Source organism: Chiloscyllium plagiosum, unplaced genomic scaffold (genome assembly GCF_037043375.1).
Source record: "Chiloscyllium plagiosum isolate Xiang-an unplaced genomic scaffold, Cpla_swu_hap1 HiC_scaffold_32, whole genome shotgun sequence".
In the NCBI taxonomy this organism is placed as follows: domain Eukaryota; kingdom Metazoa; phylum Chordata; class Chondrichthyes; order Orectolobiformes; family Hemiscylliidae; genus Chiloscyllium; species Chiloscyllium plagiosum.
In genome coordinates, this window is record NW_028270170.1 from 52,383,979 (window position 1) to 52,409,557 (window position 25,579).

Sequence of the window (25,579 nt, forward strand, 5' to 3'; positions counted from 1 at the left end):
GTGGATTTTATCATTGGTTTTATCCAGCGCTGTGTAGCCACTGGTGGTTTTAATTTACTCTTTCTGTTGCATGAGCACCAGGTCGGCTAATACGACCAGAGCAAAAACACGAGACGGCTGGTGACCTGTCGCTCAATTTTAGAAATGCCTTTTATTTTGGCAAATTGGCAATTATGTCGAGCTCCAAAATTTCCGGTTGGGTGAGAGACTGGGAAAATAACCACCCCGCACGGTTGCTATTGGCGGCACCGTGTGCCAAATGCATTAGCCAAATAAGGACTCGACCGTCCGTTTCTATGCAAACGGAAGAGACCATAATTGTTACTCCGGCACGACCGCCCTCAGGCAGGCATGAGGGAGCCAGGAAAAGTGCCGAGAAATGTCATGATCGAATTAAAGGAGTCATAGAGAAGGCCCCTCTAGAATCTAGTTCTTTTAATAGTTGGACAATTTTTAATTCGAACTTTAAAGGGCCCTTTAATTTTAGTCAAAACAGAGAATCAGAGAGCGATAGAGAGAGCAGAGAGAGTAGGGTTTTCCTCCGATTGTTACTGAGAAAGGTAAAATAGAAATAATAATAATAGAGTACACGAGAAATAATTTTCATTTGTAAATTTTGTAATAACATTTATAATACGACAGGACTATTTAGAAAACACTTCAATCAGTGTCAGGGGATAAAAGCAGTAAGAGTTAAATGTAGTAAATGTGGCTGGGAGGGTAGTTACCACTCAGTCGCTTGTCACTATCCGAAATGTAACAGTAAAGAAAGTAGTAATGAAGTTGATAAACTATTCCAATGTGAAATTTGGCCACTTCGATTTACCACAGCCATAGGTTTAGGGCAGCACGAGAGGCACGTGCACCCAAATTTAAGGAATATTAAAAGAAATAAAGAAAAGAAAGGCAATTTAGAAAAGGTAGAGAAAGGTAGGAATTTGGTCCAACTCCGAAATAGAAATGGTAAAACGGTTAGAGCAGGAACACTCAGGCTGTAAAAATATTCATAAACTTATTGCAGAAAAACTAAGAACTAAAACACCAAAACAAATCTCCGATAAAAGAAGATTACTCAAAACAAAATAGGACTAGCGATAAGGAAGTGGGCACTAAGTCAAGAAATAGTCCCCATTAATGATAATAGAAATGAGGAGAATAGGGACATGGATTTAGATACTCCAATGGAAGGTGTAGTAATAGAAGGGAATAGTCATCAAGGAAATATTAATACTAATGGGAGTTCAGAATCTATAACTCGGCCACTAACAGAATTATTAGAGATGATGGAGGACAAAATAAGTAAAAGCAAATGTATAACAATAACTGACTATGACAGCGTTATGGATATGGTCATTGGTAGATTAACGAGTGTAATAAATCGAATAAAATGAAACAAAAAAGGATTTAATTACTAAGCATAAGGATATTAGACAGAGATAATTCGAGATTAAACAATGCTAAGAGAAGATATAGTAGGAAAAAAAAGGAAAATTTAAAGAGATTCAGGTTTTACACAAAAATAAAAGACAGTACCGAGCTAGAACTATGATGGGAGCTCCATCCAAATGGGAATGCCCACTCAGCAAGGAGGAGCTAGAAGATTGTTTTAAAAATAGATTGTCTATTCCTAATGATAAAAGTAACTTAAGAGGCTTTGTCAAGTATAAAGGTCAACTTGAGGGGTCTCTCTGTGATATTCTGACCATCCCAGTCACGGTGGAAGACATCAATCAGGCCTTAAAGGCGATGGATGTGAAAATCACGGCGGGACCGAAACAGATGACATTCAGATGTGATTAAAATACTTAAAAAGATAATACAGTAATCCCCAGAATTTATACAATCTGACTTAAAATAGGCAGTATCTCAGATGTATTAAAGATAAGCAGAACTATACTAATCCTTAAAGTCAGTGATGAGGTCGGTTTAAAGGATATTAATAATTGGAGACCCATCACAATGGGCCGAATGTTGCTGAGAATGTTTACAAAACATTATAGCAAATAGGTTAAGTAATAAATGTAAATGAACGGCTAAAAGGTTTTATGGCAGGGGTCGCAGGTTGTGAAGAAAACATCAAAATACTTGAAAACATTATCAATGGAGCTAAGTAAAAGAAAATTGACTTAGCTGTGGTATTTGTCGACCTGGCTAAAGCCTTTGATACCGTTGGGCACAAATTGATAATTAATGCCCTCAAAAGAATTCAACTTCCTCCAGATTTTATTAAATTAATAAGTTTATATAATAATTTTACTAGAATTGAAGGTTTTAATTGTAAAACAAGTTTGATCAAGGTTTTAAAAGGAGTTAAACAGGGTGACTCCTTGTCACCGATTCTTTTCAATATAGTTATGGACCCTGTCATAAACACTATTGAAGAGGGTTAAAAAGGAATATTTTTACGTCAGGATAGGGAGAGGCACCATTGTGCAACCCTCGCGTTTGCGATGATACAGCATTTATCCTATGAAGGAATGGCTTACAATTTAAAACTGAAAGATTTTGCAATAATACTGGTATGGAGGTTAACGTAAGAAAAACTAAAGGATTTTACTTTTATAAATAAATGTTTTATTTTTATATGCATAATAGGGCTAACTGGAAATTTAATGAGGGAGAGATACAGTTTATAGATCCTGGAAGCGCCAAAAAATACCTAGGTGCAAAAATTGATCTATGGATTGGGATAAGCCAATCGCATTGTGAAGACCTGCTAGGAGACTGGATAGATAATCTTAAAAGATCTCTTAAAATCCGTACAGAAATTGGAACTCTTTAAAGGATATTTTATCCCTCGACTTTATTATTATTAATTTTATCAGAAGCATCACTAAATTATCTTACTAGACTTGATAATTAATTGAAAGTGCGGTTAAAGAATTATTACATCTCCCACAATCTATCACAGATGGGTTTTTATATACTAGGACTCGCGATGGAAGCCTTGTGCTGAATAAACGATCTACATTTATTCCAATTGCCATTTTAAGGAAATATGAAAAGTTATACAGATCCAAAGATGAAATTTTACATGCCACATTTTCATTCAAGGGTTCCTGTCTTACGACAAAAATGCCAAAATTTCATAAATTGAAACCGTTAAAGGAAATCTGGAATCCAAATATAAATGGGTAATTGGAAGAAATGGTTATTACTGATGAGGAGAACAATGGTATAGAAGAGTTTAGTAACAAGAACTATACCAACTGGAGGAATATAGAACATCAGAAATGGATGGCCTTGCCCTGTCAAGGGGCGGGCACCCTTTACTTCAAGAACAATACCATCTCCAATAATTGGTTGACAAAAATTCAGCATACGAAGACATCCAAAGTAATAAACTCAATTATGAACAAATTTATATCCTACAAGGGCGTCGTTAACCTATGGAGAGCCACTTAACATCAAGAATTGTTAGCGTTGTAATGAGACCTCAGGAACGATCGCGCACATTTCGGGATCGTGTCCCTTCGTAAAAAAACTGGAGGATTAAGAGACACAATAGAATAGCGGAATTAACAAAGTTTGTTAAGATGAGAGGATGGACAACATATGTGGAACCACGCACAAAAGACAAAAATGGGAAATTATGGATCCCAGACTTAATCTTGAAAATCGCGTTTTGGCGGTAGACGTAACAAATCAGAATGAACATGCAACCTAACTCACTTGAACAGGCTTGGGAGGAAAAGAAAGAAAAATATAAACATCGAGAGAGCGAAATTATTGCCCTCACAAAAGGAACAAGAGTATCCTTTTATGGATTCGTAACGGGATCCCGAGGAAAACGGTTTGAGAAGAACAATGAACTAATGAAAGACCTCGGGATTGAGAAATTTAAAACTTTTGCCCAAAACATCACAAATCTAGTTTTTTCTTTAACTCTTGAGCTCTTAAGGATTTTTATGGACTCATAGAATTCTCTATTTGACATAATTTAATAACTTTTTAGAATTTAAGTATTTAATTTTAGATTAATTTTAATTAGGGTTATAGGTTAAATTTTTATTTAGTATTTTAATATTTTAAGAATAAAAGTAAATTATTTTAATTCACTAATTAAGGGTGGTGGGTAATGTAATTTAAAGTGCGGGGGGGGGGGGGGGGGGATGTGACTACAGAGTTTAATGGCTGTTGGTCTCTGACCAGTGCCTGTGTAGTCACCTTTGTAATCGTTTCTACGTATTTTATCGATTGCAAAGTTGGTCGAATCTCCACATGGTTCCCCCTGGAAACGACCTGTAGGAGGAAGCTCCAAACAGGAGGAGTGGTTCTAACTTGTCTCGAGATTATATCAGCCTGGTGTTATCCCTGGTGTTAACCTCGGCTGTATGCCACTGACAGGTTTATTATTTCCTTCTGTTGTAAGAGCATTACTCGGATCAGATCGGCTGATACGACCAGAGAAAAGATACGAGACGTTTGGTGACCATTCGGTCAATGACAGAAACCTAGTTTTAGCAGTGGCGATTATGTCTAACTCCAAAATTTACGGTTGGGTGGGAGACCGGGAAAATATCCGCCCCGCACGGTTGTTATTGGCGGCACCGTGTGCTAAGTGTGTTAGCCAAACATGGACGAGACAAGCCATTGCAACACAAAGGGAAGGGACCCCAAGAGTTACTCCGGCATGGCTGCCCTCTGGCAGGCACGAGGAAGCCAGAGGAATCAGGACCAAATTCGAATGGAAGGATTCTTAGAGAAGGCCCCTCTCGAGTCTGGTTCGTTTAACAGCCGGACAATTTTTAATTTGAATTTTAAAGGGCCATTTGATTTTAGTCAACTTGGTTCATCCGGTTATTAATGAGGAATGAGGAAGATAAATTAGAGATAATAATAGAATACCTGTTCGACAATTGTGTGTGTAAATTTTGTAACAATATTTATAATACTATGGGAATGTTTAGGAAACATCTAAACTTATGTAAAGGGATTAAAAGCGGTAAGAATTAAATGTAGTAAATGTGGCTGGGAAGGTAACTATCACGCAGTCGCATGTCACTATTCTAAGTGCCACAGTAATAGTAATAATAAAATAGTAATAATAAAATAGTAATAATAAAATAATAATAATAAAATAATAATAATAAAATAGTAATAATAATAATAATAATAATAATAATAATATTATTATTAAAGAGAGGGAAGACGAGAAATCATACCAATGTGAAATGTGCCCATTGAAATTTACAACAGCTAGAGGATTGGGACAACACGAGAGGCACGTACATCCCAACCTGAGAAACGATAAGAGGAAAAACGACAATAAAGAGAACTCGGAAAAAGGAGGAGAAAAAGGTAAAAGAGGTATATGGCCTAATTCTGAAATTAAAATATTCCAATTAGAATTGGAATTGGAATTGAGGTTGTAAAAATATCAATAAACTTATTGCGGAAAAATTGAAAACTAAAACAGCAAAACAGATTTCCGATAAAAGGAGATTGTTAAATAAACATAGTAAAAGTTGTGATAAAGTTGCGGGTATAAGTCAGGAAGTGGCCCTTTGTAATAATAATAAGTGAGAGTAGTGATCTGGATATAGATACTGTAATAGAGGAGATAGGCGCTGGTGAGCATAATCATCAAGGTAATAATAATATTAATGGGAGTGTAGGATATAAAGACAGGTCACCAACAGGATTAGTAGAGATAATAGAGGATAAAATAAGGAAGAGTAAAGGTATAATGAAGGACTACAATAGTATTGTGGATATGATAGTCGGTAAATTTGAGAATAAGTTCAAGAAATTGAAACATGAAAAACAAGTAGGTACCAAGCAGAAGGATAGTAGACAAGAATGTAACAAGAAGGTAAATAACGCTAAGAGAAGATACAGTAGAAAATGAGGAAAGTTCAAAGAAGTACAGGTTTTACATAAAACTAAAAGGCAATATTTAGCTAGAACCCTGATGGGGGCTCCGGCTAGGTGTGAATGCTCGCTTAGCAAGGAGGAATTAGAGGAATATTTTAAAGAGAGACTATCTAATTCCAACGATAAAAGTAATCTAAGAGGTTTTGCTAAATACAAAAGGTCAGATTGAGGGATCAATATGTGACATACTGACTGGTCCTACAACGGTAGAAGATGTAAATCAGGCAGTGAAGGCGCTGGACGTTAAATCCGTGGCGGGACCAGATTGGATGACACAAAGAAATCGTTAGAATATTTAACAAAGATAATATGATAATTCCGAGAATATATACCATTTGGGTAAAAACAGGTAAAATCTCAGATAAAGTGAAGATAAGTCGAACAGGGCTGATTCCCAAAGTAAGTGATGAGGACGGATTAAAAGATATGAAAAACTGGAGACCAGTCACTATAGGTCCAATTATGCTTCGGCTGTTGACAAAAATTATAGCCAATAGATTAAGTAGAGCTATAAATTTAAATAAAAGGCAAAAAGGTTTTGTGGCAGGTGTGGCAGGGTGAGAGAAAATCGAGCCAAGAGTAATAAAATTGATTTAGCGGTGATATTCGTAGACCTGGCGAAAGCCTTTGATACCGTAGGACATATAATTAATTATAAGTGCCCTTAAAAGGCTTCAGCTCCCCCCAGCATTTATTAAATTCATTACAAATTTGTATGAAAACAATTTAACTCCGATTAAAATTTTAAGAGGGGTCAAACAGGGTGATGCATTATCACCAATTCTTTTTAATATAGTTATGGACCCCCTTATAAGCACTATCGAAGAAAGAAAAAGAGGATTGTTTTTAGGTCAAGATAAAGAGAGCTACCGTTGTGCAACTCTAGCGTTTGCCGATGATATCGCTTTAATTAGCCAATCTTACGATGGAATGGCATACAATTTAAAAAACTGGTTGAGAAATTTTGTAATAGTACAGGGATGGAGGTCAATATAAGAAAAACAAAAAGGTTTATATATAAATGACAAAGCAAATTGGAAGTTTAACGAGGGAAATACTGATAAATATTCAGGAGCAAAGATAGACCCATGGATTGGTGTAAGCCAATCGGATTGGGAAAACCAACTAGGTAGATGGATTGAAAATCTTAAAATATCCCTTTTAAAACCTGTTCAGAAATTGGAACTTAAAATCTATTTTATCCCTAGATTATACCTCTGATAAAATTAGATGATATTATTAAACTATCTTAATAAACTGGATAACAATTAAAAATGCAATTAAGGAAATATTACATCTCCCACAATCCATCACAGATGGGCTACTATATACAGAATCCCGCGATGGCGGCCTCGCGTTGAACAGATTGTAAATATTTATTCCAATTGCGATTTTGAGGAAATATGGAGACGCTATACAAATCCGAGGATGAAATCTTACATGCCTCGTTTTCATTCGAGGGTGGTAGTATAGCCACGAAAATGCACAAACTCAGTAAATTGATAGTATTAGAAAATATCTGGAATCCGAATATAAATCGACACTTGGGAGAATCTCATATTATCGAGGAAGAGAATGACGGAAAAGAATTTAGCAATAAGAACTATGCTAACTAGAGATCCATGGAACTTCAGAGATGGATGGCCTTGCCCTGTCAAGGGGCTGGTACCCATTATTTTAAGGATGATAATATCTCTAATAACAGTTGACAAAAATACAACTCGTGAAGATGTCCAAAGTAATAAATTTGATTTTATTACGAACGATCCTATATCCAACACTGGGGACGCTAGCATATGGAAGGCCATTTAATATCAAGGGTTGTCAGAGATGTAATGATAATTCTGAAACAATTGTGCATAGCTCAGGATGGTGTCCCTTTGTTAAAAATATGAGGATAAAAAGACAATAGAGTAATGGAAGAACTAACAAAGTTTATTAAGAAAAAAGGATGGATAATGTACGTGGATCCCTGTATTAAAGATAATACCAGGTAATTATGGATACCAGATTTAATTTTTAAAAAGGAAAATCAGATTTTCGTGATCGATGTAACAATTAGAACAGACCTACAAATTAACTCACTCAAACAGACCTGGGAAGAGAAGAAAAACAGGTATAAACATCTGGAAAAGGTAATAATGGACCTGATGAAAGGAACAAAAAATCCTTTTATGGTTTTGTGATGGGATCCCGAGGAAAATGGTTCGAAAAGAACAAAGAACTAAGGACAAACCTCGGGATCGAGAAATTTAAATTTTTTGCTCAGAACATCTCAAACATTGTTTTATCTTTAACTCTCGAGCTTTTAAGGATTTTTATGGACTCTTAGGATTCTCCAGTTGACAAAATTTAATAACTTTTTAATTTTGTTTTTAAATAAGGTTTTAGATTAATTTTAATTAGTATTGATTTTAACTAGTATTTTTAATTTTTATTAATAAAACATGAAAATTTTAAGTATTTTAAGTCAGTGAAAGGTGGTGGGTAATTGTGGTGTTCAGAATTAAAGTGCACGCGCCACACGACGGATGATGAGTGGTAACGTAATCAAATGGTTGAAAAATCCAGCTCATCCCTCGCCTTGTTGATAGCCTGGTCCACATTACTTTAACCCATTCCCCCTTAAGATCATCTGGCTGTGGTTAGCTAGATAGGGGTACACCTACGTTGATGAGCATAGTGAGTGGGTGAAATTAGCTGGGCTGGAAGGACATTCCAAAACAATACAACAGACGATGAGGGAAATTAGAAGATGACAGCATGCAATAGAACTGGGCCCTGTGCAGCATACATGGACAGTGGGTGATAGACAGGGACAGGGTCCATTCTGGAGCAGCGATGAACAGATCGAATAATTATTTAAGGGAAAGAAACACTCCAAATGATCAGACTGCCAACGGAGGCAACTGACCAGAGTCTGGCTCAACAGGGACTGCAAAGGGACTCCTGGGAAAGCATTAGGGATGGTGTTAGGATTCCCAATAATGACAACAGAATTGGACAAAAGGTGCCTGAGGCAGTAAACACAGGCATGATTCATGAGGATCTATGGATAGGAGATGACAACATCCTACACAGTACGCTTTAGAGAAGAACAGGAGGTTTACAGGCACCACTTTGGACAAATATCACCAAATTAATCCTGTGATAACAGGCCTGTACCCAATTTATTCAAATTCACACGCACTGTGTGGCTTCAAGACAAACATCAGCCTGATTGACCCAGAAAGGTTTGCAATCTGGACACCAACATAAGGGCGAGGGGAGCTTGGGGCAGTATTACCCCCCACCCCGGGTTATCAGTATGGGATAACCCAATGCAATGTCAGCACCACCACCACCACCTGTACTAGGCCCCACATCCCTGCCAGAATAGGCCAAACTCAGCTGATAAATAGACACAAAAGGGACAGGGTGGAATTCAATGGGAGTGAGAAACTCAGCCAAATGCTGCAGGAATACCCGGTGAAGTATAATCCCGGTCTCCTGCCCCTGTCGGAGGAGTCACAGCAGATTCAAGCCCGGTTGGACACAGCCCATAGAGCCATCACCAAGGCGATACAGCAGGCCCATGATACCAACAAAGAGGTAAAGGAGACTCGAGTAATGACTTGGGAGGTTTTCTGGGACTGGGGCTCCAACACACAAATCCATCCCTGTGTCTGCCTTCCTGACAGTGAGAACGGTGTATGTTGCTGACTCTGGTGAGCCCAGTGTACATCACCAGTCCTCACTGTTACATTTACCCACTGGAAGAACAAACTGTCAAACTCTCAGTCCACTTCCGGTCTCCCCCAGCCTATTGAAACCTTGTCGATATTTGATTAGACCCAATTAAATCAGTCTTCGTTACCATTGTGTGCACAATGTTCTGCGATATTTGTTTTCTTAGCGAATTTTGAGATTTAAACCATTTGCTTGATATTCCCATTTTCCATTCTCCAATGTATAAAGTATTCCCCGGTTTTTATAACGTTTCTTCACTTTCAAGTTTCCAGTTATGAAACATTTTGTTAGAAATTTGTTTCTGATTTTAGAACTTGTTTCGCTTTGTCATTTCATTTGTTGTTTGATCAGGCAAGTGAATCTTAGCCACCCTTGTGCACGAATACAGTTTGATTTTCTTTTATTATTAATGATGTTATAACGTGTGGCCATTGTAGTTTCCCTCTTGTTTAGTATTTGCTCATGTTTCCGATACCTTATTTATTCCAGTTTCTGATATGAGTTACATGTACCTTTCTCATGCCATCTGTAACACTCCAGTTGGTTATGTATGTATTGTGCTTTACTCGAGTCTGAATGGTTTTATACCCACCGGACAGAGACTGGTCTTCTATTTTTGGTACGAGCTTTTGTTCAGGATCAAGAGGAGGGACTGTGGCGGGAGAGGTTCCCAAAATAATTGATTTCTGATGAAATTCAACAAAGTGGCCATAAACTAAAGCATGCTGGGAAAGCAAAGGCAGCTTGACTAACATGATGCCAATAAACAGCACACAGAATCCAGACAGGCTGCAGCTGCCCACTGACATTTTCCAAACACCCCTGACAGCGGCAGACCCTGTAATACACACCTGAAGTTAGACTTGAATGGGACATTGGAATGTTTCCCTCAGGACAGCCAGAAACATCGAGTCATTCGTCACACATGGAGGGGCATAATGCCTGGATTGGGAGGAGGCTGCATGCACCCAGCACCTACTGTAATGGAAAGATTAAACAGGAAACAGACAAGAAATAAAAAGAATCCTTATTTTGCAGGTGGAGGTGAGGTGTTTGTGTTCCTGCCAGTGGTAGGTGAACCTTTAAAGACAAGGTTTAGTGTGCCTTATCAAATCCAAGAGGATATTGAGGGAGGTAAATGATTTAAGAATGCCAGTTAGAAAGAACCCTATACCATGTGAATATACTCAAAAAAGGTATTTTGACAGGGAAGGTAAATAAAGAGAATGTGATGCTGCTCCCAACACAGCGATGAGCCAAGTTCAGAGACTGAATTGGACATTCCTCATCATTAAATTGGCCAATGAGGAAGTTCTCAATAATGGGGTTAAGTCAAGTTACCTTCCAGTGGAAACCTAAATGGCCTGAAAGTTAGTAAAACTACATGGGAATAAACTGGGACATAATCTATTAAGTGTGATATGGATGTAGGAAATACTGTTCCAGTTAAGCCACATCTTTAGACTTAACCCACTAAAGTTAGTTCACATTGAAAAGCTATTTGAACGCATGCTCAAAGACAATATAATTATAATGAGTTTTGGTGAATGGAGCTTACTCATAGTAATGGTGTCGAAACCAGATGGTACCCAATGATTATGTATGGACTATCACAAACTCAATGCAGTTACAAAATCTGATTCCTATCCTATTCTATTTTTGGAATACTGAAATATAAATTCTTTGTCTCACCTTTTCAATACAAATGTGGAATTTATAGGATACTCACAGGTACCTTTATCTGAGAGAGCTTTCATGACACCAAATGGACTGTGCCAATTTAGCCATGCTATTTCTTATGAAAAATGTGCCAGCCCCATGTCAAAGACTAACCAGTTTGAAATTACCACTATCTGTGGTATTCATCATTCCTTAGTTACATATGGAAAAAGAAACATTTGAAGCATCGATCAGAATTATTGTATCGCCTTCGGGCAGCAGGCTTGGTGATAAACCCGGAGAAGAGTGAATTCACAAAAGCACAAGTCACATTCCCGGGCCATGTGATCGAACACACACACATACTGCCCATGGGATGTGAAAACAAAAAAGATTTTTGGGGAGTTTGCCGTTCCAAAGAGAGATGTACCACGGTTCCTGCAACTGACTCATTTTCATCGGAAGCTCGTAGGGAATTTTAGTCTGTGGCTGCTTCATTGATGGACTTGAAGAACATGAACTTTCAGTGGATGGAATTCTGGCAGAAGACATTTGACATCCTGAAAGCTGTGTTAACCACTGCCTCATTGTTAGGCACACAGTTATACAAAGCCATTCAAGGTGGCTATCAATGAGAGGGATTTGGGTGTCGGCGCTGTATTCTTGCAAGATGACAATAAGTTAGAAAGGCTGATTCTTCAATTTTCTGGAAAAATATGCAATCAAAAGAAATATTCCATGATAGAGGAGACCTTGAGCTTAGAGTTGGTGTTGCAACATTTCAACATTTATATTGTCAGTAAGGTGTTAGAGCTAATTGTATACACACTGATCATAACCATTTAATGTTTCAGGGAGAAATTAAGGGTAAAAATTCCAGACTGTTTGGATGGAGCTTATTATTGCAGTCAGTTTGAAAATGAGACACATGGCAGGATGGGGGAAGGTAAATGCTGATGCATTGTCACAGCTTTGAAGGAGTTGGAGGTGTTCAGTACCAGGAGAAAACTGACAAAATGGTCTGTAATGGTGAATGCAAGCATGTTTAGAGTCAATGTGTATTTATTGTGGTCTATGGAGGAGTTGAGTTTTTTTTTAAGAAAAAAAGAGGGAGGTGTGAAAATATTACGGTTTTTTTTTTAAGATATGTATTTTATCCTTTTTTTTGGGTTAGATTTTAAGACAGAGGTGCCAAGGTGTCTATTTGAATCCAATTCAATAAACAACTTGAGGTCTTGGTTGGTTTTACAAAGGTTGGAACAATAGAAGCAGCCTGAATGGGTGGGGTCAAGCTTCCCCACAGCCAGCAACGTTCGGTTTAGTTCCTCAGTAGCAGTTGTTGCTGGGGTCTTGAAGCTGGGCTTGGAAGTTGCAGTTCATCTTTCCATTGCCCAATTTGATTTTCTCCTGGACCGGTGAATTGCATATGAGGCCATCTCTTTTATTGAATTTGCCTTGACCAAGGGTGTGTTTATGTTACTATATTGGAACAGTTACTGTTTATTAATTAAATTGAAGACAGAGATAGATTAGTGTGGAAACAGGCCCTTCGGCCCAACAAGTCCACACCGACCCTCCGAAGAGCAACCCACCCAGACCCATTCCCTTACATTTACCCTTTCACCTAACACTACGGGCAACTTAGCATGGCCAATTCACCGAACCTGCACATTTTTGGACTGTGGGAGGAAACCGGAGCACCCGGAGGAAACCCACGCAGACACGGGGAGAATGTGCAAACTCCACAGTCGCCTGAGGCTGGAATTGAATCCAGGTCTCTGGCGCTGTGAGGCAGCAGTGCTAACCACTGTGCCACTCAAATTATAGCATTAATATTTCCAATGGAATTACTCTCCACTTTCTGGTTTCTTTTGAGACATTTGAACGATGGAGAATGAATAAAGTTGGTTTTGCTTCAAGTCTGGCAGGTTGGCCAGTTGAATTGTATCCAGAATGCAGCGCCTGGCATTTTCCTTCAAAATGAGAAAAAGTTCGGATCTCGTCTATCTTCATAATGTACGTTGGGGGGGTTTGGTCTGGTTCCTAACAGCAGTGTAAGAACTGTATGACTCAACTGCCTTTGCAAAGGATGCGTTTATGGGATACTGCCATTGTAGCAGCCTTTAACTGCTCAAGTGAAATAAAACAGACAGGCAGGAGGCTGGAAGAACACAGCAAGCCAGGCAGCATCGGTGGGGGGTAGGAGTCAACATTTCAGGGGTAACCCTTCGTGGGAGAGAACCTCTTCAAAGTGGGCATTCTTTGCAGAGACCTCAGTGGAACAAACTTGGTGAGAGATTAAAAAGACTGCAGATGCTGGAAATAAAACCCATCAGGAAGGGAGGCTGGAAATACAGGCACAGCAACTGGAATAAACAGGGCATCAAAACTGGCCAAAATACAAAGCATGCTGGGAATATGTGAACCAAGACAAGAGACAATTCAGCCTCAGAAAAAAGTCATTGCAAGATCTCAAACCCAGACAATTGCCAACTAGAGGCACATCAGAACACATCAGGAAGTGTGAAAGGGCAATTCAGCCCTTCCTGATGAACAAACACTATGCATGGGGCTGAGATGCCTCAGCAAGGCTAGAGACCAGGTGTATATTCTGGGCCAGACTTCCGGGCACAAGAGCAGACACAAAGGGGTTACTGTTAAGGAAGCCAGAGAGCCATCAGCAGCACGTCAAGATGAATGAACTAATTAATTCAATAGCTCTGAACTGGTCAGGTCTTTGGAAAGTTCCAGAAGGTAGCCAGGATGGGAGAAGCCAGCCTGGCAGGACTTGGGGAACTTGCACTCTCCAACTGGACTCAAGGTACATGGGGACACGCAGTGACCAGAGCAGCTCACCCTCCGACCAGAGAGAGATTTCACCCGGATAGAGAGGAACAGACCAGACCAAACCATTCGACAGACCAGCTACCAGCATCTGGGAAGGATTTTCAGTTTCTAAAGAATCAGATCGTTCAAAATAAATAGTTGGTCAAAGTTTGAACTTGAACTTTTAACCTTAGTTCAAATAAAGTTGTGACCTGGTTCCCTGCCTGCAGACTTGTGCTGTGTAGCCCCTTCCGAACACACCCCATGGTGCCTGGGGATGTTAATATTGTGTACATTGGTTAAGGTGTCCACAGGGTCTTAGAGGCCCCCTGTTCCATATAACATTTTGGCTTCAGTACAAAGTGACCCTTTCCGTCCTTTTAACCTGAACTGCCTTCCTTGCCGGTATCTTGCACGTTCAGCCTGAGCTGGTCTTGAAGAGAGCAGCTGCCCCACGTGAAGGCCAGGGTATAAACTGAACATGAGAAACACTGACACTGACCACCATGGAGCCTTAAACTGGGACAGGCAAAGCACGGGCCGGGTAACTACACTGGATCCTCATTTTCCTTTTAAACGGATTGATTAAAGGATTGATTAAACCTGTTAAACTGACAAGGGATCCCAATGGAAAAACAGCAGGACACCCTGAAGCAATCTCTGTGTGAAATGTCCCAAAGGGGCAGCATGTGCCAGGGAGCCAGCCTGGCGTTGGGGTGAAGGTTCCCTGGTCCAGGAGCTGTGGGGAGAAGCCCATTGGGAAGTGGGGAAGAAAGCTATAAAGCTTATCCCAGTGATTGCTGCTGCCTGCAGCTGGGACAGACTCCCCAGGGGAAGGCAGCATGGGATCCAGGCAATCCCAAACTCAACTCCACACTAGAACAGAGCAGAATGCAAGGCTCGAGCTCTTCAACAAGGAACAAGACTGAAAGTTACAGGGAAGCTTGATCCATGTGGAACAGTTCCAGCCACCATTTGGAAATGTTTATTCTAGTGAGGGGAGGGTCACTGGGGACCAGGAGACAGCCTTACTGTACATGGACTGATTGAAACAACATTACAGTCAGCTCCAAGGGACTGTCCCGGTCTCCTCCAAGTCTGTAACATGGAGTGATACGCATCTGACCCTAACACAGAACAAAGTCCCAGGAACAAATCCAGTCCCCAGGAGGAACCGGTCTCAGCCCAGAACGGGCTAACGGGCAGCTTTGGGGTTCTCCCTCCCCATGGAGATAAGTGAGAGGCTCGACACTGACCCAGCCACACCTGATCCCCCTTTGGCCCACAGACAGGGAGCCCCACCATCTTTCCCCAGGGTGACTGTGCCCCCAGCACCCACCCCCTGACCCATGTACCCAGGGGAAGGGAAGACCCATGTCTGTTTTTTGATGAAATCTATCTCCGGGCTGTCACACACTGATTGGACACTGAGGGTCACATGCCTCAGGCCAGCAGGCCATTCAGACCCACCCCGAGAACCAGCAACTCAGGAGGGAGACTCTTGACACCAGGAACTGAGTCATCCCTGCCATCGGGCAAGATAAGGCAGACCCCATCGAGGTGCTAGACAAATGCAGCCAACCAGGCAAACACTCCAACAGTTTTGCCCAGAGACGAACCCACAGGCAAAAGCTGGGTCCACACCTTTGTCTCCCATTACCTCAAAAAGGGGGAGGGAGGGAGGGGAGGGGGGGGTCTGTGGAATTCAACCCCTCTAACACCTCCTGTAATGAGGCCGGGGTCATCCACAAATTGATCGCTATAGGAGAGAGGGACATGAGGACACAACAGCCATCCAGGAAAGTCAGTCCGTCTAAGTGTGGTCCAGACGTCTTACAGCCACCCCCCTCCAACTGGCAGGAATGGGAGAAGGGGCAGGAATAGGTGAAGGGGCAGGAATATACCACAAAGCCCCTGACAGACCATTACTGCTGGAAGAGGAGGAAATTCGAGATGTTCCGGATACAAGGAGAGGAACTACAGTCCGGTACAGGCCGTGTCAGAGTCCGCATCAGAGGGACTGGAGCTGGGGTGGAAACGTCACAGGAAAAGCTACAAGAGGAGCTGACCCAGTCCCCTGGGGAGGGTGGGGGGATTTGTGTGCTACAAGGTCCCTGATTGGCCTGGGCTTGAAGACCCCAATCAGGAGGTCCTGATTAACAAATATAACTTGGAGAAGGTGGGTAGGCCATCCTGACCACTGTCACCCCTGGCGGGTTCCCGGGGCGGGCTGTCCTAGAGGTGGTCGAAAGGTGTGTCAGGGCGGACTCAGAACTGGAAGGGGCATGGGGTGGACCGAGAACCGGAAGGTGGGAGGGGCGGGGGCTTGCTGGGTCTGTATTGTCTGCTTATGTAACAGTACTGTGTAATGTACAACTGTCATTGCTGTTGTCTCGAAATATCTTTGTGAAACTGGGATTTGAGGTTTGTCCTCATGTCCCTGTAAACTGTTTGAACGGTAGGGTTTGGGGCCTGGCTTTGCTGCTCCTCTCCCTTGTAAAATTGCTGTCTCTTGTATGCAGCTGTAAATGTAACTGTTTGTTGTAAACTGTTTTTGTAATTTGTTTAATAAAATAAAAAAAAATAACTTGGAGATTGGCCAAACTGGCCATCAACAGGTCCAGGCACCGGCCCCTGGAGGGGAGGGACTCTCCAGCAGCGCGCCGGTGGGAGTGAGTGCCTGTGCTCACGTGCTGGGACTCTCCTCCTTAAGGGGCACTGCCAGGAAGGAAGGGGCAGGAGGTGGGAGCCGGGAGCCTTTTTGGTCTGGCTCCTGCCTTTGGAGCTGCAGCCGAGGCCTCGCCACTGCTGGTCTCTGGGGCCCTGCCCAGACCTGCCTTGGCTGTTGCTGCTTGGGGCCTGCCTCGCTGCAGCCTGGGACTTGCCTTGGGGCCCCTTGCTGGACCTCCACCGCTGCTGCTGTCGCCTGAGGCCTGCCTCCGCCACCGCTGTCTAGGACTCGCCTTGGGGCTGCCTGGGACTTGACTTGCCTTTGGGACCCTCCCTAACAGGTCTGCCCCCACCGCCGTGACTGAGGGCCAAACTAGGACTCGCCCGAGGCCTGCTGCCACTGCTGTTGTCGCCTGAGGCCTGCCTCCTCCACTGCTGCCTGGGACTCGCCTTGGCCCCTCCCTACAACCCCCACCACTGCTGCTGCTGCCTGGGGCCTGCCAACGTCCAGCAGCAGAGTATGGCGAGCCCGAAGGTCGCGGGGCCCAGCCGCACCTACGCCGGGGTAGCCGCTGCCTTGGGCTCGGCTGTCCCAACCCCGGCTGCGACGTCAACCCCCTTCAGGCACCTGACCAAACGCCTGGGGGTCAAGGCCTAGCCCCACCCCAACATGACCATCGAGGCCTGCAGCAAGGCCATGGCTAGTGTGGTCGGCCCACTGGCCATCGTCGCTGCGGCCCGGATGTACGGGAAGGCCGTATTTTTCCTAAAGACTGAGCAAGCGGTCCACCTGGCCGTGGAGAGGGGGCTCGCTGTGGGCGGGACACATCTGCCCGTCGACCCTCTGGAGGTTACGGCCCAGAGGGTCGTGATCTCTAACGTCTCGTCCTTCATTGCCAGCGAGCTCCTTCTCCCCCACCTCACCACCCTGGGGGAAATCCGGTCAGGGGTCCAGCCGCTCCTGCTCGGTCTGAAGGACCCTGCCCTCAGACACATCTACTCCTTCCGGCGCCAGGTGTTTATTTGCCTGGCCCGGGAGGAGGTCACCGAGGGCTCATTCACCGTCCTCCATGAGGGCGCGGCCTACCGCGCCTTCTGGACGGCGGACGGCGTGCGGTGCCACCTGTGCCGCGAGGTGGGGCACATACGGTAAAACTGCCCCACCCAGAAGGCCGCCCAGCCCGCCCCGATGGTGGTGCCGCCGCACCCACTCCCCCTCCCCCGAAGCCAACACCACAAGCCCCGGCACCGGAGGCTAAGCCGGGGGCTGGCAATGCTCCAGCCTCTGGCAGGGAGGGGGTTGAGCGTCCGGCCGGACAGAAGGCGCAGAAAAAGACGCGGCGCGTCAGGCCCGCCCACGGGGAGACCACCCTATCCCCTTCCCCGACACCTAGCCCACGACCTACCCTGCCCCGGCACAACAATGCCCCTGCGGCCGTGCCAGCGTCGCAGCGGCGCGGGACCCCTGACCCTCAAACCCCCGAACCTGTACCTGACCCTGACCCCACACCCACCCCCCACCCCGATGGAGAAACCCCTCGGGCTTTAACGCCCGACCCTGGTGCCGTGACACCTGGCCCGGGGGCCTCTGAGCCCGAGCCCTGCCCAACCCAGCCACGCCCTGGCACTAACCTGGGGGAGGCCACCGCTGGTCCACCTCCGGCAGCGACTGTGTCTCCGGGCCCCGGAGAGGGAACTGGGCCCCTGCCCCTGCCCCTCCCCCTGCCCCCCTCACCTGATAAACCCAGGGCGGGGCAGGAAGTGACACAGCTGGCCCTCCCTACCCTGGCCACGCCCCCTGTCTTCCCCCAGCCATTCGTATTCCTGGAAAGGCTGGGGGGAGGGACCCCGGGCCCCGTGACCACCGAGGCGGGCGGGGAGGGGAAGGCCCATAAATCCCCCCCCGGTCTCTCTGGGGAAGAGGCACCGGCCCTCGGAGGGGAGGGACTCTCCAGCAGCGCGCCGGCGGTGCTGCCCCTCTCCGGGGGACGAACCAACGGTGCCCCACGACGGTCCCGCACCGTGGCCCGACTCACCCAAACCCCCAGGGGCTACAGCAGGGCCTCCTGCTGCCTCGACTCCTCTGGCCCCTGGGGAGGACCTCAATGACCACGAGGGCCGTGGTGCGGGCGACGACGGAGGACCCTCTGCTGGGTCGTCGAGCGGTGGAGGGGAGGAGGGTGTAATCCTCGCTCCTCCCTCCCAGACTGTTTTTCCGGGGGCCTTGGCCCTGGGGGATGACCTTTTCCCCCGAGGAGCCAGGCGTCCCGGTGTCGGGAGAGGAGCGGGGCCCCGAGCCTCTGCCGCCCGATGACCCGAACTCGGGGCGTTCTGGGAAGGGGTGCGTCGAGGAAGGTACCGCCGGTGACCGTGGGGGTGGGGTCGCCGGGGGTTTGAGGCCGGTTGGCGGTGCCGGACCAGCCCCCATCCTCTCGGTGGGGGAGGGGTCGGTGACCGAGGGCGACCTCCCGGAGGGGGGTTTGGGATCGGTGGCGGACACCGGGGAAGACGCGGACTCCGTCTGCAGTGACTTTTTTGAGTCCCGGGTGCCCCCCACCGATCTCCCCCTCATCCCCCTCGAGGAACTCCGGGAATTTGTCGAGGAAACTCAGTCGCCGGGATAGAGCCCAACTGGCGCTCGACTGCTGGAGCTCCTTTGAGAGAGTTTACTGGTCGGCCCACGCTGCCCGCCAGGCGCCTGGGCTCGACATTAACGAGCGAAAGCGAGTCAGGAACTTCCTGGGGGCACTCCTGGTGAGGGCGAGGGACTTCAGTGCCCCTCCCTCGTCCTCCCTGTAAATATATACACGGGCTTGTTAATTGTACCGGTGGTGGTTGCACAAAGCTTCTGACATGGAGACGACTATAGCCAGCCTCAACATCAACGGCAGCAGGGAGTCGCAGCGCAGATTCCAGACCCTCTCGGTCCTTCGGGACGGGAGGTATGCGGTGTGCTTCCTGCAAGAAACCCACACTACCCCGGGAGACGAAGCCACCTGGCTCCTGGAGTGGCGAGGGGGGGTCTACATGAGTCACCTCACCCGCAGATCTGGCGGGGTGGCTATCCTGTTGGCCCCGCATTCTCAGCCGGAGATCTTGGGGGTCAGGGAGCCAGTGCCAGGCCGTTTGCTTCACCTGACGGTTCGGCTGGGGGGCGCGGTGCTTCACTTGGTGAACGTCTACGCTCCCCTGGCCGGGCCGAGGCAAGCGAGCTTCTTCGAAGAAGTGTCCGCTCATCTCGCTTCCATCGACGAGAACCAGTGCGTCGTCCTCGGGGGAGATTTTAATTGCGTCCTCGAGGGCAGGGACCACGGCGGTGCCCGCACTGACCGCGCGTCAGGGAAGAGGTTGGGGGACTTGGTCAAGTCCTTCGACCTGGTGGACGTCTGGCGGAATCTCCATCCCGACTCCATCGCCTTCACCTTCGTGAGGCCTGGGGTCGGAGTGTCCAGAATCGACCGCCTGTACGTTTCGCGGGCGTACGCCTCCTGTTTCCCGAAGGCCTCCATGCGGCAGGTGTCGTGCACGGACCACCACCTGGTGTGGGCGGAACTCCTTCCGTTCGGCGCCAGGCTCGGCTCCGCGTACTGGCACTTTAACAACCTGCTGCTGGAGGACGAGCGGTTCCGGGACTCGTTTCGTCGCTTCTGGGCCGGCTGGAGAAGGAAGCGGGGAAGCTTCCCCTCCCCGAGGCTATGGTGGGACGTGGGCAAGGCTCACGTCCGCGTCTTCTGTCAGGAGTACGCGAGGGGGTCGACGAAGAGGCGGAAATCCAGGATCGGGGAGTTGGAGAGGGAGTTGCTCGACCTGGAGTCACGCCTCGGTCAGCCCGACGCGGACCCGGCCCTGCGCGGGGTGTACGAAGAGAAGAAGGCCGCGCTCCGGGACCTGCAGCTCGTCGGGGCTCGGGGCGCGTACGTGAGGTCGCGGATCCAGCTCCTCCAGGACCTGGACCGCGGCTCCCCCTTCTTCTACTCGCTGGAAAAAAGGCGTGGCACCCGTCAGCAGCTCCTTGTGCTGCTGGCCGACGACGGGTCCCTCGTCTCGGATCCGGAGGGCGTCAGGGCCCACGTCCGAAACTATTACACAGCCCTGTTCTCCCCGGATCCGTCCAGCGAGGATGCTCGCAGAGTTCTGTGGGAGGACCTGCCGCAGCTCGGCCCGGAGGACGCCGGAAGGCTCGACGCTCCCGTCACTTTGGAGGAGCTGACCGGCGCCCTCGACCGGCTCTCGAGGGGCAAAACCCCGGGGCTGGACGGGCTGACTGTGGAGTTCTTCAGGGCGTTCTGGGACGTCCTGGGGAGCGACTACGCACAGGTCCTGGGGGAGTGTTTAAATGCCGGACAGCTGCCCCTTTCTTGGCGCAGGGCGGTCATCGTCCTGCTGCCAAAGAAGGGGGACCTTCGTTCCTTAAAGAACTGGCGTCCGGTCTCCCTCCTCGGCACGGATTACAAAATCTTCGCCAGGGTGTTGTCTTCTCGCCTGGCCTCCGTGCTGGCCCACATGATCCACCCGGACCAGTCCTACACGGTCCCGGGCCGGAGGATACACGATAACGTCCACCTGGTCCGGGACCTGATCCATTTCTGTCGACGGGCTGGTCTGCCGAGCGCCTTCCTGTCTCTCGACCAGGAGAAGGCGTTCGACAGGGTCGATCACGAGTACCTGCTCGGGACTCTGCGGGCATTCGGGTTCGGGGCGCAGTTCGTCGCCCGGATCCGACTTTTGTACGCCGCCGCAGAGTGTCTGGTTAAAGTTAACGGGTCCCTGACGGCGCCCCTTCGCTTCGGGAGAGGAGTGCGTCAAGGCTGCCCCCTGTCCGGCCAGCTGTATTCCCTGTGCGTGGAGCCTTTCCTGCGCCTCTTGCGGAGGAGGTTGTCGGGGCTGGTTCTGCGCGGCGCGGGCACGGGGGTGGTCCTCTCGGCCTACGCCGACGACGTGCTCCTCACTTTCACCGACCCGGCTGACCTGGGGAGGATGCGCGAGTGCCAGGCCGTGTACTCGGCGGCGTCTTCCGCCAGGATCAACTGGGCCAAATGTTCCGGACTACTGGTCGGCCCGTGGCGGGTGGACTCTCTGCCGGAGGAGTTACGGGGGTTCAGCTGGAGTACCACCCATCTCCTCTACCTGGGGGTCTACCTCAGCCCGGCCGAGGAATCCTGGCCGGCCAACTGGCAGGAGCTGGAGGCCAAAGTCTCGGCTCGCCTAGGCCGCTGGACAGGACTGCTCCGAGTGCTATCTTACAGGAGTCGAGTGCTGGTCATAAACCAGCTGGTGGCCGCCATGCTGTGGTACCGGCTGGTCACTTTGGTCCCTCCTCTTGGCTTTGTCGCTGGCATCCAGAGAACGTTGGTCGATTTCTTCTGGGACAAAAAGATGCACTGGGTCGCCGCGCAGGCTCTGAGTCTCCCTATTGAGGAGGGCGGTCAGTCGCTGGTGTGCGCCCGCACCCAGGTCGCGACGTTCCGCCTTCAGACCTTGCGGCGATACCTTTACGTCGAGCCTCCTCCTAGATGGTGCGCCCTGGCGACGTATTTTTTCCGCCAGGTGCGTAACCTCAACTAAGACACGCAGCTCCTGTTCGTCGACCGTGACGGTTTGGAGGTCGCCCTCAAGACGCTGCCTGTCTTTTACCAGGACCTGATCACTGTCTGGAACATGGTCGAATCGCGTCGCGCCTACCCTCCGGCTGGAGTAGCGGCTGTCGTCAGGGAGCCGTTGCTCAGGAATCCGCACCTCCGTACTCGCGGGTTCGAGTGGCTGTCGGAGGAGAGGGCCGCGGCGGCGAGGGTGACCAGGGTCGGGGACGTGCTGGGTGCCGGGGGCCTGGGCTGGACGCTGCCGCAGGACATAGCAGGCAGGGCGGCGGTAGACGTCCAGTACGTGGCCACCGCCATCCGACGCCTCAAAACGGCGGTGCTCGGACCCGACGTAGTACACCAGTTGGAGGACGCTCAGGTGTGCGGTGGGATCCCGTCCGAGCTCACCCCAGCCCGGACGGAATTTCACATTGGCCCCAAGGTCCCGTACTTCCCGCGGGAGCCTGTGCCCCACAACCTGAGCCGCCTCCGAAATTTTAACTTTGTTTTGTTTCGGGAGGTGAAAAGGAGAGCCCTGTATCGACTGCTGCTGCACACCATCCACCTCTTCTCCCTCATCCACCGTCCGGACACGCCTTGGCGTGCCCATTTGCCACCGGGCGGTGGGGATCCCCAGTGGAGGGCTCTCTACACGGGAGTCCTCCCCCTTTCTCTCGGGGATCTGGGGTGGAGGGTGCTGCACGCAGCAGTCCCCTGCAACCGCAGATTGCGGTGGTTCACGGACTCCCAGCCCAACTGCTTGTTCTGTGGCGCTGTGGAGTCCGTGGACCACGTCTATATTGGGTGTGGGCGTTTGCACTCCCTTTTTGATTTCCTGAAAAACCTTCTCCTCTGTTTCTGGCTGCACTTCAGTCCCACGCTCCTGATCTTTGGGCACCCGGTACGGAGGAAGGAGGGCAGGTCTGAAGATCTCCTCGTGGTTCTGCTCCTGGGCCTGGCCAAACTGGCCATCAACAGGTCCAGGCAGCGGGCCGTGGAGGGGGTCGTTAGGGCCGACTGCCTGCCCCTCTTCCGCGGTTACGTCAGAGCCCGGGTGTCCTTGGAGAAGGAGCACGCGGTGTCCACCAACACCCTGGAGTTGTTCAGGGAGAGGTGGGCACCGCAGGGAGTGGAGTGCATCATTTCTCCCTCCAACTCTATTTTGATTTAGTCCCTACCCTCCCCTTCACTGTTTTTGATCACACAGCACTGCCCTTTGATGAGAAGGGCAGTGCTTGTCACTGGCCACCCGGGTGTTTTCCTATCTTCCTGGTGGTGGAAATTGAATAAAGATTGGTGCACTTTGTGTCTTTCACTGTGTCTCCCACCTGCACACACACACCATGGATGCTGGGGATAAAATAAGCACTACCGCACTTAGGTGGTAGTGTGGGGGTTAAAATAAAATAAACAGGGGATAAAAAAAAAAAAAAAATAAAGAAAAAAAAGAAAAAAAAAAAAAGAAAAAATAAACCGCAAGCATTTAGCTGCACTTTTGTAAAAAAAAAAAAAAAAAAAATAAAACCAACTCATATCCCACAAGGTCAACTCCTATCCTTTAAGTAACAAGAATTGTAGGTGATGCAATGTAGCCATGGAAACCGTTCCTCGTATTGAGATTAGATTTGATTCCCTACAGTGTGGAAACAGGCCCTTCAGCCCAACCAGTCCACACCGGCCCTCCAAAGAGTAACCCACCCAGACCCCTTTCCCTCTGACTAAAATCACACAACACTATGGGCAATTTACCACGGCCAATTCACCTGGCCTGCACATCTTTGGACTGTGGGAGAAATCCGGAGCAAACCCACGCAGACACGGGGAGAATGTGCAAACTCTACACAGACAGACAGTTGCCCAAGGCTGGAATTGAACCTGTGACCGTGATGCTGTGAGGCAGCAGTGCTAACCACTGAGCTACAGTGCTGCCTCTAAATTTGTGCCCCATGAACATGAGGATTAAGAGCCATAACAAAATTGTAGAAGCATTCACTCAATTTACAAAGGAAATGGTTGGGCAATCTTTATTGAAGCTCATTTAAAAGATATGGAAGGGTCGCTGGGGATTCCTGCCCTAAATCTTGTGTAAGGTTAGTTGAGCAGTATTGGTGGGCATCACTGATTTGAAAATGAAAATGATTCTTTGCAATTAGTATGGGAAGAGAAGGTAAAGAAGGAACAACATTGAAAGGAGGAGATTTTGCACCGAACTAAAAAGGTGCCAATATATCCTTTTCTGGCTTCATGATAGGATCAAGGGGGTAGATGGCACGAGAATAATGAATTGATGAAGATATCAGGAATTAAACATGACAAGACATTTACCCAAGAGATCATTCATCTTACAACTTCCCTAACAGTTAATTCACATTTTTATGGACTTTTTAAAATCGGCTCGCTAACTTTAATTATAAATTTTAAATTCTCAATTATAGTTGTTTTAATACATTTTAATATTTTACGTTTAATTTTAGTCATAAAGTGTTATATTTTAGAGTTGCCTCTCTAAATCTGTGGCAACACTAGATTGGGGTTCGGTCTCACATCGACGAGAGACGACAACAAAACTCTGAACAGACACGACCCATACAATAGATGGCGAGTGTTCAATGTAACTCAATGTCTCGCCATCTAATTATTGATGCGCATGAATGGATGAATGAGATTCCCACTGTCCCTACCTACTATCGAGCAAAAACACAGCCAAGGGAACAGGTTTGGCAGCATTAGTGGGAAAAGAAGAATTCTCAATGTCTGCACTGTTTTGAGGTTAAATGCCATTCCTTGAGGTTGCTAAGGAGATTATGCAATTACCTGCCTATTGTCTAATACAGATCCTGAAGAACAACTCAGGCAGAATAATTAATCAGTTAAAAAGGATCCAGAAACAAGAGAGCAGGGTCTGGGCATCAGAACACGGAATCATTGACTCAAGGAGAAACAACTTCAGGGAAAGGGAGGAAAGCAGATCATGGCAGGAGGGCACAGAGGACTAGTAAGGGAAGGCAGAAAGAAGACATCAATAGTGTTGCCTGGAAACATTTGGCTAAGAAATCCCATTAAAGAGACTCAAATACTGAATAACAATAGGAGATAATGTACCCAGTAAACTCTGGGGCACTGACTGTTCCCCTCTGTCCTCTACCCAGTGAGGAGCTGGAAAGGGTATACAGTGGGGAATGATCCATTCCCAATCATGAAGCTGAGACGTTAGTTCTAGCCATATACCATCAGGGGGA